We start from the raw sequence: 14,960 nt of genomic DNA, 5'->3' as shown, positions 1-14,960 counted from the left end.
CGTTTCCGTTAAAAATTGAGGAACGCTCGGCCGAACTTTTTCGTCAGCTGGCGAACGAGCCCGAGTCAACTTCGTGGAAATTTCGGGTCGGTAAATGCAAAAGCACCTTAGATGATAACTGGGGCTGAAATAATAGAATATTCTTTTAATTCTATTGACTCACGAGTGTATATCCGACACAGTTAGACACACATAATCAACCGAGAACCACATTCGTCTATATAAAAACATAAGATATTAACGGATATATACTCAAGAGTCAAAACAATGAAAAGAATATGCTGTTGTCACAGCCCTAATGATAAGTCTAACCAACTAAGTATTATGGTATACATTAAATGCAGAGTTATGAATTAATAGGGATTAATAGGGATTAGTTACCGCAATACCAAATTTATTCTCTCTTTTTCTTAGAAACTACTGAGCCGACATGTCTGAAATTTTGTATGGCCCCTTGTTATGATCAGGTGTAGCGAACTAAGTATTATGATATGTGTTGAACAGTTAGAGATTCATAGGGATTAATATAGATTAGGCTATAATGCAAAAATTAGCACACATTAAATCACATTCAACCATCAGTTTGGTATAACACATAAATTCTTAGTTAAGAAGTTATAACTTTTGCACGTTTTTAACCGGATAAAAGTCTGGTTTGATTATATTCACAGCAAATGAAAAACAGTGACACTGAAACATCTGAACGCTGGCAGTAACATATTTTTATCGCATTGCACCACTTGCTCTTGATTTCTTACAAAGTGCTGCCACATACCGCTGTACCCTGTTTTTTATTTTCTTTCTTTGAAGATTGTAATGTTGGGTATGGGGCAGCCAAACCAGCTGCCAACATTGCCCTACTTTTTATTGAAATCAACCGAGGGCTCTTTTTAGTATCCTCGTTGTTCCCTCAAGTGCAATTGTCTGGATCTCTTTTGCACTTGGTTCACCAGGAATATTACTTAGGCAGGACTTCAGGTTCTTCTTCATAAGTCCTGTGGCACCTATGATAACTGGTATGATTGATATCTCCCTACGATTCCAGTTTCTTTTCATATCATACATGAGACCTTGATATTCTGTATATATCAACAAATGATTTAAGAATATAATTCTGAAAATCGTTAATGGATATCGGGAAAACAGTTTGATGGATCCTTACAGCCTTCTTGTATTGGTACTATGTGCATCAAAATTATGTCAGCCAACAACTACTTTATAGTACTTACCAACAAAACAAACGCCCACGTGTTTGTGCCTTGTATAGGCATGCGCGACAACAAAACTTGGGTTTTTATAAGCGGAAGTCTCGAGGTTGTCAGGAATCTACAGGCGCATGCGCAAGAGAAGGGATTGAGATAGTGGTATAAAAGGTAGGTCGAGTGAGAAGGTTGTTGTTGTTGTCATTGGACGTTACAGTGACGCGTGCGTTAGTAGGTGATTAAGAGGCTGTTTTTTTTTGTGTGTCAAGTCGTGCACCTCGGTGAAGATCATATGCCGTGCACCTCGGTGAAGGTGAAGGTCATATACTTTTCTAGGTCTATCAGAGAATAAAATTGATAGTTTTGAATAGGCTGTAACATGTTACACGGCTGGAAAATTTATGAAGCAACTCTTTCTGCCAAATCCTATCAAACACATTTTATATAGTTAGAGCTTGTGATATATAGACACAAATTCATGATCAATAGATTCATTGATTCTATGCAAAATTACAGTAACCATGTTAGCTTTTGATCTGGCTGAAATATCGACGACTATGAAGATGAGGAAAACAATTCACAAAAAAGGATAAATACATGAATAAATAAATAAATTCGCTAATAAATAAATAAATAAATAAATACACAAATAAATAAATACAAAAAAAATAAATAAATACACAAAAAATAGATAAATACGCAAAAAATAAATAAATACACAAAAAATAAATAAATACACAAATAAATAAATACACAAAAAATAAATAAATACAAAAAAATAAATAAATACGCAAAAAATAAATAAATACACAAAAAATAAATAAATAAATAAATACACGAAAATAAATAAATACACAAAAAATAAATAAATACACAAATAAATAAATAAATATACAAAAAATAAATAACTACACAAAAAATAAATAAATACATAAATAAATAAATACACAAATAAATAAATAAATAAATAAATATACAAAAAATAAATAAATACACAAAAAATAAATACATAAATAAATAAATACACAAAAAATAAATAAATACACAAAAATTAAATAAATACACAAAAAATAAATAAATAAATATACAAAAAATAAATAAATACACAAAAAAATAAATACATAAATAAATAAATACACAAAAATAAATAAATACACAAAAAATAAATAAATACACAAAAAATATATAAATAAATACACAAAAGTAAATAAATAAATAAATAAATACACAAATAAATATACAAATAAATAAATAAGTACACAAATAAATAAATACACAAATAAATAAATAAAAACGTCAAATAAATAAATACACAAATATAAAAATAATACACAAATAAATAAGTACATAAATAAATGAATACACAAATAAATAAATAGAGAGAAATTGAGAATTGTGGTTTCCACGCAGAAAAAAAAAATACTAAAACAAAAAAAGTTGCTCGTTTTAATGGTACAATTCCCGTCTTTGTAGCTCTACAACTTTTTGAGTTAAAATTTTGGAAAGAATCTCGTGTGACAAAGTGCTCTGGGCAGCCATGCACAACCACCATCCCATCGCTGGAAAAAGTGCATTGAAAATGGTGGTTACTATAAAGAAAAATAAATTCTGGAGTATATTGTCGTTCGTTTTAATGGTACTACTCTCGTCTTCGTAGCTCTTAAACTTTTTTAGTTTAATAAGGAGGCTTTAACTTTCGAACAACTCATGTATATGTATTGGGTTTATGCTTATATTTTATTTCAGGACTTATAGTAGTTGCATAATTAGTCTATATTTATTTGCTCTTGCGTATTTTCACCCACGGAGTGATTGATGCGTTCGATCGAAACATTGTTTTGTGCTGAATAGCAGTTCCAACAAACTTTTGTATATCTTTTACGAACAATCAGACAAATATCATTTTTGTACCTGCGTCTCGCTGGGACTCGAGTTGAAGGACGGATGAAAGTCCTTTTTAAGATGTCATCGCAACAAAACGTTATATCTATTTCCTTGCTTCTAGCAATGGATTTGCCCGAGGATATTGAACTCATGGACTAAACTCTATTTCTATAATAACGTTTTATTTATTTAAGTTGAAATCATAATGTACGCAGCACCAAATTATCTTGCTTACAGGCTAAAGATTTGCTTTGATGGCTGTTTGACGCGAGGTTTAAGAGAGCCCAGATTTCGGAGAAATGATAGAATGTGTTTTTATTGCGATATTGTGGAAAAAAAGTAATTTTTCAACAAGATAAAATGGACATTTGGCGCCATGAGGTCCAGCTTGGCATACATAGAGATGTCACGGTAAGACACGTTGCTTGTATCAAGCAAGGGAAGGAAGGTTTGCTGTGATAATAAGATTTCTTTCAAATAAAGAAGAGAGTGAAAGCTGAAAAGGGTTAAAGAGAGAAAGAAAAGAGATCGGAGGGAGAAATAGTAATTTGGTCTAAAGGGAAGGAGGAAACGAAAAGTTGATAAAACCATTTGTTTTTTTTTGCTGATGAAGGACTTGGCCGCTCGTCGTTAGACCGTATGGACGGGTTTTAGGCTTTAATCCAAAAGCTGGAAACCCCCTAAAAGGGTTGAGTGGAAAAGCTCTTCCCCCCCTCTGACTGAGAAACTATCCGAAGGAATCCAAGTTGAAAATATCCTGCATCTTGAAACCATTAAGAACCAGATTAGTTCAACTTTCCAATTGTACGAAGAGTACTTGAAATATCTTATGAATACTTATTTTTGTTTTTAAGAAAACGGTTTCCGAGTTATTCCTAATTGTTGATTGCCGGCCGAATGGAAATGCAGCCGATTTCAGATTTGCTCTGGATCTGACACCAAGCTACAGTTGACAGAAGCTATATACTAGCCATTCACCAGAGCACATACGGGAAGAACTCAAACTAAAGTATCCGACGAAGAACAGCGATGTTAAAAGTATTACCACATAGACTTATGGTCGTGCACGGCTTGTGCGCTCTGAGCATCAGAACGGTAGTTCCAGTAACAATTGTGTCTGGTTGCATTTTAAAAGGGTCCTTCACTAGACAAAGATAATGTAACGGGGACTTGGGGTTAGATACTCTGGTTAGAGTAATTTGTCACGTGAAGGAGGACTGCAACCCCCCCCCACTCGTGGTTACATTGATAATGTTAATATTTTTGTTCATTTCATTTTACGCGCCTTTCGTTTTTCATTTGTTTTTTGTTTCTTTTTGTTGTTTACTTAAAAGCGACAACCTAAAAAATTCATTAATAAATATGCATGTTTTTTTTTTTGTTTTGTTTTGTTACATGGAGGTCACAACTTATCAAGGCCCGGAAGCTACTCGAGGATAAGGGTTATTGTGGGGGACACATTTTTTTCACTTATTGTTCTTCTTGTTCGTCTTCTTTTTCTTCATTGCTGCAATCGCAGTTCCGTTCAGTGTCTTTACCCGCATGGCCGCAATTCGTCATCAGTTTCTAATGTATACAAAAAAAGAAGACTAAGTCGTTCGGTCCTGGATATGACCTTAAACTATACCTGATGATGAGGCCCCAGCTTGCGGGCTTTGGGGGATTTTAAGCCATTCCTAAATTGCTATTGCTCCCGGGTGGTAGTACCTGTTAGAGTCCCAACTATGGGTTAAATAGAAACCCATTTGAAAAAAAAATAACATTCTAATAAAAAAAATGTCTTAAAATCACTGGATCCGGCATTAATAACCCGAAAAGGGTTGATATGCCGTAAAATAAAAACAACCAACCAACCAACCAACCAACCAACTAACCAACTACGTCATTGGTTGGGAGTTATAATTTTAAGTTTATTCTGAAAGGAATTAGCAACACACATACGTGAGGGAGGTTAATATTTTCTCAACTTATTAATTAAACATCTTATCAAGGATAAATGGGCGGACAAAACTAACAGAAATCTTAGCTAGGACATTTCGCTCTTGGCAATCATCCACGTTTTCCTTTCAGCGATTACAGTATTAATGGTGATCTATCATGTATTGCATCTATAGAAAAACTGATCTCAAACCTGCGTTTCTTTGTTAACCTCGATGTCCGTGACGTCATGCGTCATATTTTTACGTCGTTTTATTTCACTCGTTAACCTTACCTAACATTATGTGATATCATATCTTCTTTATCTTTTAGGGGAACTCGTTTATTTAGCATTACCTTTAATTTTCACTTTGTTCGCCTTTTTGTTGTATAGCCACGTATCAACTCGACGTATAGATATATGTTGTATAGAAGGGGTTATCACACGGGGATATGTGACATAAAAGGTAGTTATTATAGAAGCAGCAGCAGCAGCAGCAGCAGAAGAAGAAGATGCTTCATACCTTTTCTTTCTCCGGAGTTCTTCTGTTTTTACTGCTGGGCTCTGTGATAAAACATGCACCAACCAACACTATAAACTATTATAGACACCTGAATTTTCTTCTTTTGTGAAACCACAAGACAATGACTTTTTATCTTGAGTTGAGCATATTGAGAAGTGATACACGAATTACCATTAGCATATAAGCGACGCTCTTTGTGTAAACAAATCGAGCAGAGGTAGTTCGGACGATGTCAAAACAGCGTTAAACTCATGACTCACGTAGCAGCCGCCAATAGCGTAGTGGCGAGGAGCCGTGTCTGTCGTACAAGCGGTCCGGTTTCAATCCTGGCTTGAGGTAGTTGCCTGTCTAGCCGCACTGATGAGCTGCGAAACAGTACTGTATGTGGATGACTATATATATATATATATATATATATATATATATATATATATATATTCATCAGGCTTATGCATAAGCCTGATGAAACGCGGAATATTCTGTGTAGCTTAATCGGCATATATATTTTATAATTTAATACTGAGCTCTATCTACGTATTGAGACTTTTGAAGTAAATACTTAAAGTTTACACAAAATTTATACTTTTGTATATTAATTTATGTGATTACTGGCAGGCCGTCCGCCATTGCCAGGTCATAAAATACGTTTAAATATGATATTTTGATTAATGCAGATTTCGTATTTATTATTATATTGTATTAAACCTAGTATGTAGTAATGATTTGAAACGTTAAAAAAAAAATGACTCGTGCGCCACCATGGAGAATCGAAACCAAAACGTTTAGCTTACGATTTACTTTCTCCTTTGACGTTAACATCTAATCTATGAAGACATGTTTACAGCAAAGCTAAAAATTAAAACATTAACCAATAGCTATTACGTCAGGCATGCATATTCGAAATGCCGTCGTTCGACCTTCACCTGGCAAATTTCATTTTTTTAAATTTTCACACTTTTGCACCGATTTTCCCCAACTAAAACCCAAATATAAAGTTCGAAGTTATGGGTTCGAATACCCTATATATTAAGTTTCATGTCTGTAGACCAAAAACTGACGAAGGCGTTTGGTAGGTAAAATTTTTAAAACAAATACATATATATACGCATACATAAATATATATATAAAGAGTTTTGTGTTTACTATAACCTTTTCCGAAATATTACGCAAGTATAAATCATGTAGAATATCTGCATAGAATATAATTACACGCAGTAATTAACTGAAAATGATTACCACATAAGAAAGCCTAAAAAAATAACAAGGAATTAATTAAAATGAATGTTTAAAATAATATGCAAATTAGCTAGATCTTTTTGCAGATGAATGCAATTCCACGACCCATATATACCAAAGTTGTATTTTCTTTTTGAATAAAAAGAAGGGGGTTTAAGATGAATATCAATACGCAAAAAAAAAAAAAAAAAAAAATTAAAGGAGTATATATATATATATATATATATATATATATATATATATACACTCCTTTAAATTTTTTAATATAGTATATATATATATATATATATATATATATATATATATATATATATACTCCTATGAATTTTGATAGATAGATTTTGATCCAGAAAACAGCAAATCTTCTCCCTTTGTCAGAAAGATGACTCATGGAATACGAGGACTAAAGGATAAAATAAGAGAATGAGAGTTACAAAACTGCCGAAAGTAAGCCCAAGGCCAACACCCCATTCTCTTTAATCTATTCTGTTGTAAATAGAAATCAAAGTGTAGTATCTGTTCTCATACTGTAATTAACTTTTTTTCCTCAGTGTTGGTCTCGGCTAATGGAGGAGAAATCCTTCTTAACTGATACATTTTTTACTTTTGTTACTAACCAGAGTGTCCCTTTTTGGGGAGCTGTTTCTCCCCACATTAAAAACCGACCTTTTGTCTAACTCTGACCTCGTTGAGGCAAAAAAACAAACAAACAAACAAACAAACAAACAAATCTATTTTGTTCTTGGTGGATACAAAGTCCCCTTTTGGGGAGCTGGATTATCCCTCAATAAAAAAACGACCTTGTGCCTAATTTTGTTCTCGTGGGGAGGCAAGTAAATATGATCTACATTTTTGTGTGTGTGTGTGAAAGGATGGGTCTGTTTCCAGAAAATGAAACGGAAAAGGTAAATTAAGAATCACTTTCGAGTTGTCATTTCAATTGTTTGAAGATATAAAAATGTATTATTCGTGTGTATTTTTCGATTTGAGTAGAGTGAAAGCCTTCCTTGTTAAGCAACTACGAACAATACAAAAAAAGTGATATTGTTAATTCACTATCTCAACTACCGCCTCCTCCCCTTCAGGAAACAAAGACACCATAAAGTTCTTCAACCTCGTGTTTATTTATCTCCTGTTTTAAGGAGAGAGACGTGAAGGAGGATGTTGGTGGGGAAGTTAAAAATAAATATAATAGATTGTCCATTGTTTGGCAATCTCGCTATCAACATATATATATATATATATATATATATATATATATATATATATATATATATATTTGTTTATTGTTATATAAACATGCTCACATCCCGAATAAGATTATTCATTGAACTTTTGATTAGTCAAGTCGCTGCCTGATGATATCTGTTGTTTGATTGAAACAAGTGGTTATTTGTAGCAGCGGGATGTGAGCATGTTTATATAACAATAAACAAGTATTATCAGCTCTTTTTATTGAGCACTATCTAACAACCTCGTTGCATTCATTAGTCCATTGCTTTTGAATAAAAAACCCCGAGTATATCTATCTATCTATCTATCTATCTATCTATCTATCTATCTATCTATCTATCTATATATATATATATATATATATATATAGTCATCCACATACAGTACTGTTTTGCTGTATTACAGCTCATCAGTGCGGCTAGACAGGCAACTACCTCAAGCCAGGATCGAAACCCAACCGCCCGTACGAGAGTCAAGGCTTTGAACCATTACGCCAATCAGCAGCTGCTGTGCAGGCAGTAAATTAACGATATTTTGACATCGTCCGAACACCTAAGCTCGATTTGTTTACACAAAGAGCATCGCTTAATATGCTCCACTCAAGATAGGGAGAATCATAGTCATCCACATACAGTACTGTTTCGCTGTTTCACAGCTCATCAGAGCGGCAGACAGGCAGGGTTGAAAAGAAAGTTCTTGCGGTTTTCAACTTTAAAATTGTTGAATATATCATGGCTCAAACAAAAAAAAATATTGATTGAAATAAGCATTGGCAGAATCAACATACTTTTGCCAACGCAAAGCAAGTGTATTCATGCCAGTAACCAAAAAATCTTGCATTCTGGTGGCGATGAAATCACTGAAGGCGTTTTTGATATCACTTAGGTTCTTGAAGCATTTCTCGCGTAGAAAGTTGTCGAGATGATTGAAAAAGTGGTTCTTCGTGGGTGAGAGGTCTGAAGAGTATGGCGGTTGAGACAGTTTTGTAGCCCAATTTGTTCAACTTTTGCAGGGTCGGTTTAGTAATGCGCGGTCAGGCATTGTTGTGGAGGAGAATTTGACCTTTGATGTTGAAAATGCTGGGTGCTGTTGTCGAAGTTGCTGATGTATTTCAGCCATTTGCTGACAGTACTTCTCTGCCATAATGGTTTCACCTGCATAACAAAACTGCAATGGATGAGATGGTTGCAGACCATTAAACAGTCAGCATCGCCGGTTGTCGTAAAGAACCCACTTTTATCGCAAATCACACAATTATATATATATATATATATATATATATATATATGTATATTCCAACTAAATATGGCTTTAATACCACGTGTTACAACTATTCTTCAGTTCTTTTTCGGCTATATATGGTCATGTCCAATTCTTTTTCTTTTCCTTTTTAAAGATAAAAAGTTCCATTTTTTTCTGATTAGTTAATGTGGAAAATTCAGTATTGATATAATAATAACGATTGTTTCTGCGTTATGAAACAGAGTATCTAGAAAAATTGAAATTTTTTTATATCTTGAAATAAATAAATGGCCAGATCTTAGTATTTGGAATATGACTCCTTTGTACTCCAGTTACACACGCAAACACACACACACACACACACACACACACACACGCACACACACACACACACACACAGCATAACTGCGTTGACACACCGGTTCTCGTCAGATCACCGAAGTTAAGCAACATAGAGCTGATTCGTACCAAATGGGTTACCATTTGTGAATTCTAGGCGTTGTATGTGCTCTCTGCTTATCTCGGCATTTGTTTTCAATCGTCCTATACGTAAACTTCACTTGTTACTGGTATTTAACAATGTCGACTCAGGAGAGGATGGTTGGAGATTGCCACAAAAATTTAACGCGCAGGCACCCTTACACGGGTATCCATAGTCTGTCAAAGACTGAAGGAGCCTGTGTGTGTGTGTGTGTGTGTGTGTGTGTGTGTGTGTGTGTGTGTGTAGATGGATTAGGATATTAAAGTTATTGGGGGTGTCTTTTCTAGTCCAAAATTGATTGTTGAAATGTACAAGAAACTTTCTAGGTAAGAGTATTAATTTAATTTCCAAACCTGTCAAATCAGAGTTTTTCTTAGCGAAAATAAGGACCTTGGGTGGGAGAAATTTATTGGTAATAATTGTTAATGTCAAGGTCAAAAAATTGAGGATATATTTATGTTTTATGGTAAGAAACCAGTTAATTACAGAGTCTGAGTTTTGCCAGAGAGGGGGACTAACTTTTTCTTTAATAGAGGGGATAATTCCATCGAGATCACAGTGTAGTATCTGTTCTGATGTAACACTTTACCTTTTCTGTCCTCGATCAGAGAAAAAGAATTCTTTCATGACTGAGACAATTTTTGTATTTTTGTTCCTATCCAGAATGTCCCTTTTTGGCGAACTGGATTTTCTCCACATTAAAAACTGTCCCAGTATCCTTCCCTGCTCTTGTAGGGATGCAGGTAAATAGGAACAAATCATCTATGCCTATTTCTAAACAACTTAGTTGTTGTGGCGGACCCTCTTATGTCGAAAGAGACTGTTTCGTAGTATCATAGCCCTTCAATGCTGCTAGACTAGTACCCATCTCAAACTAGGGATTTAAGCAACAACCATCTAGTTGATAGTTGGCAGTTCTACCTTCTGCAAAATGGATCCCATAGCCATTGAGTCCCATGAAGGGGTATAGGCCATCTACAACTTTTTGTAGATGTTTTTGTAGCGAGGAGTTCTTTTTACAGGGTGAGGGTGCCAACCTTCCCAGAAGATACATACAGCGCCTAGCCTTCTCACCCAGGCTCAACGTTGCTTAACTTCGATGATCTGGCAAGAACCGGTGTGTCAACGTGATTGTGCCATACGCAAAAGGGATCCGTGCTCGCAAATGATATCATAAAATGTTTATTAATATAACCATTTGCTCGTCGCTTTTACAGTGCTTGATTTGATTTTTTATTGACAAGAAACGAGCATAGTGTTACGTCAAGCATGCAGTGGTTGAATTTGAAGAAGAGGGAGCTTAAATAACCATCCACAGACTGTTTTGCTGTATCACAGCTCTTCAATGCGGCGACTACTTTTTATAAACAATTATTATCTTTTACCTACGGACACTAATGTTTCATGTTTATGCACTCATCAGTGTACGTTTGATTTTTTTGTTTTATGGCATATCAACCCTATTCTAGGTTATTTAATACCGAATCCGCTCATTGTGGCAAAAGTTTCTGTGCTTCAAGTTCTTTATATCTTCAAATATTTATTTATGACTAGCGGGACCTGTGAAAATTCCACAGGGGACTCATTCATATGGAATATATACATGTTGGCATTCTGTAGATGTTCAGTGTAAATGGAGACGCTCTGATATTACTGTAGCTTTTTTGTTAAAACTGCAAAAGTATTTCTCTAAGATAGCACGAACGCCCAGCAAAGCCCGGCCGTAAGTACGCTTAAATATGATATTTTAATTCTTGCAGATTTCGCATATATTATTATAAAGTTAATGTTCTATCGATTTTTCTATATTATAAATTGCGATTTTAAAAATAAAAAATATATCTATATGACTTGGGTTCATCAGCTTGAATCGAAACCGAATCAATTCTGTTGAACTTAAAAAAAAATCATTGAAAATTTTATATCTATATCATTAATTGCTAGATGAAAGATAATGTTTTTAAATTGCAACAAAATGTACATTACATAAAATAAATACAAGGTAATTTTTTGATTCAATTTAAATAAAATTTGTAAAATTTATAAAAGTGCACTTTGAAGATAAATACATTTCAAATTGAATCTTGTACTTTTATTTTTAAAGCCTATAGTAAAAACATTTTGTTTAACAATTTTCATGCCTTGGACGAAATGCTTTTCTAACTTGTATCTTATCTTTTTAAAATTATATTTTAAAACTCTCCTTCTCTCTATTTCAGTTTGTATTTCTCCTCACATCACAACTCATTTTTGCAACCCCTCTTTGTATTATTAGAAGTCTGAATATTCTCTCTGTTTCAGTTTGTATTTCTCCTCACACCACAACTCATTTTTGCAATCCTCTCTTTGTATTATTACAGGTCTGAATATTCTCTGTTTCAGTTTGCATTTCTCCTCACACAACAACTCATTTTTGCAACCCCCTCTTTGTAATACAGATCTGAATAATGAGAACATCTGATTTTTTTTAACAAAAATTTTAAAATAATTTTTTAGATTAAATATTTTAAACTTCTTTCAGAATAAAAAATCTTTAAAATTTAATAAGGAACATATTTCATATAGGTTTCATTAACAAATATTCAGTACATAACGAACAGTAGAGATGAAAATTTCAAAAGGAATGTATAACTGGTTACAGTCAATAGTAGTCAATAGCGAAAGCCTTTGTTATTGTTATTCTATTGTTATTATTATTTAAAACATTTTCCATCCTGCTTTTTCGCGCGAGGACTAATATATATATATATATATATATATATATATATATAAACTTGAGTTCCTTCTGCCGTAATCGAAACCAATACTGTGAATATAGCTATAATCTAAACTATTATGAAGAATTCTTGATAAAATTATTTATACAATAAGTAGATTACTAAGATGTCATCAGCTATAATCGAAACCAAAACTTATGAAGAATTCTTAGTAAAATTATTCATAAAAAAGTTAAATGACTTTACTTCCATCAGCTATAATCGAAACCGAAGCCAAAACTTATGAATAATTTTATGGTAAAATTATTTATTACAAGAAATGGAAGTACATAACAATTAAACGACCCGGATGTAAGCGTGACACAGAAAATAACACACACGCTATGGTATTAATATATAGATAATTTTTTTTTTTTTACATGGGGGTCACCACTTATCAAGTCCCAAAGGCCACTCAGGGATAAGGATTATTGCGTGTACAGTAATCAATGAAATAGTATTATAGTAATCATTAGTATTAGGGGTTTTGATTGAGTGTCTTACTTAAGGGGGCGGTTTGTCAGGAGTCTGTTTATGTTGAACTTGAAGGCATCCAAGTTGTAGTCAGGTGGGAAACAGGCAAGCGGCAGAGAGTTCCACTGGTGTGCAGTTCTAAGAAAGAAGCTCTGCTCATGGAATCTACGTTTGGATTTAGGTCCAGATAAAGAGCGGGGAAAATTATTGACAGTAGTTTCAGCCAGACGGGTGTTTCTCGTGAAAGATTGGCGAGGGGGAACGAGGGATTGGAGCTCAGCCGAGCACCTGCCATGGAAATAATGATGAAACAAAGACAGGCTCGCAACGTCTCTCCTGTGGGAGAGAGGTTGCAGGGCACCCCCCACTAAACCACGAAGTCTATTTTGTACTCTGTCAAGGCAGGATTGGCTGTTTTTTAGCAGCTCCTGCCCAGATGTGGCAGCAGTACTACATTGATTCTTTAGTATAAAAAAATTGATGTTGTTTTTGGCTTTGTATGACGTAGTTTAACAAAGGGAACTCAGCATTGGAAGTAATTTCTGCCGCTCGAAGGATTCTAACACTTGACTGTGGTATTCAACCTCGAGGCCAAGATATAAAGTAGGTAATGATTTCTTTAGGATACACAACAGTTCGCAATTTCCAATTTCAGTTACGGCAGCCGTGACGAAGTGAATAATATATTTCTATGTTGTCAATTACTTACTACTGCCCTGACAACACCGGATAGTCCTGCTGGTCTATAATAAAGGCAACAATTTACGTTTGTCGACAGAAAATGATTGCCATATTTATTTCCGTCTTCCTCCGTGTTCTTCCTCATAACGCACAACTTCGATTATTTTAATCGCCTTTATTTTCTTCACGTTTAAACAATGAAACAACCTTCTCAAAATTGATTTTTCCCAATTTAATTTCTTTTTTGTTTTCATTCACTTTTCTGAAAAAAAAAAGAAAAAAAAAAACAAAAGGAAAAAAAGAAAAAATTCCAAACAAATGTTTTTCTTCTTTTCTTCCGCCATTTTTTTCCTTCCGCTATCTTTTTTTTTTTTTTTTTTTTGCTTCCGCCATTTTTCTTTTTTCACGCTCAGTGCTCGCTGTAGATGAATAAAATCCGAATTTCTTTACGAAGGTGACATTTCTCGAATCGATCAAGTCTCATTGAGATCTCGTCAAACCTTCCAACTGAAAGCCAGAAACGAACGTGATTTTACGAGAGGTGACGTGACGACAATTCTGATTAGACGCCTCGTTGGTCTCGTCAGCCTGTCATCTGCAGACGATTCACCCCCCCCTCTTTTCTCTCTATTGAATTTTATCCTCGAGTTAAATTTCTAATTATTTTACCTTTGTATTTTTATTTTATTTTTTTTTTATTGTTATGACCGGCTCTGCATAATTCTGGATAGTGGTTGGAGGAATACCATTTACCAGCGCTCTGGAGGCCTCTGTGTAGCATTGCGTAAAGGTAATAATCTTCCTCCCGCGGCGGGAAGATGTGATACAAGGCCAGTAAATAGGATTAGAAAAATCAGCGCCCCCCAAGGAAGAATGCCTTTGCTTGTAAAAACTGCTTGAGCAGCTCCGTCGGTATTCCCCGGTAGAGGCACTTTAGGCGATTAGCAATGAACTAATCACTTCTCAAAGGGCAAATCCAAAGCCTGAGAGGGTTGACTTCCTCGAGCTGTGCAGAACGGGAGATATATCAGTCAACATAGAATAAGCCACTTAAACAATGGTTAGTTTTGGTGCCTTGGAGGAAAACTCAGCTGGAATTGCGTGAAGAATTTTTTGATCCCTGAGGGTTACAGCTAGGTATTTCGTTGCACCGTTGTAAGTTATATTGAATATCTAGGTCTAATATATTACATTGTTACATAAAGAAATCATTTTGACAAATGCAAGAAACAATAAAATAATTATCAAATGTACCAAAAGGTTATTTGAATACAAATCATGAACCTAACAGAGGCACCTGCGCGAAGAGACAACAAACCTGATCAGTTGT

This window comes from Euprymna scolopes, chromosome 22 (assembly GCF_053919585.1).
Source record: "Euprymna scolopes isolate OS-2025 chromosome 22, ASM5391958v1, whole genome shotgun sequence".
NCBI classification, from domain to species: Eukaryota; Metazoa; Mollusca; class Cephalopoda; order Sepiida; family Sepiolidae; genus Euprymna; species Euprymna scolopes.
Note: the sequence above shows the minus strand (reverse complement) of the source record.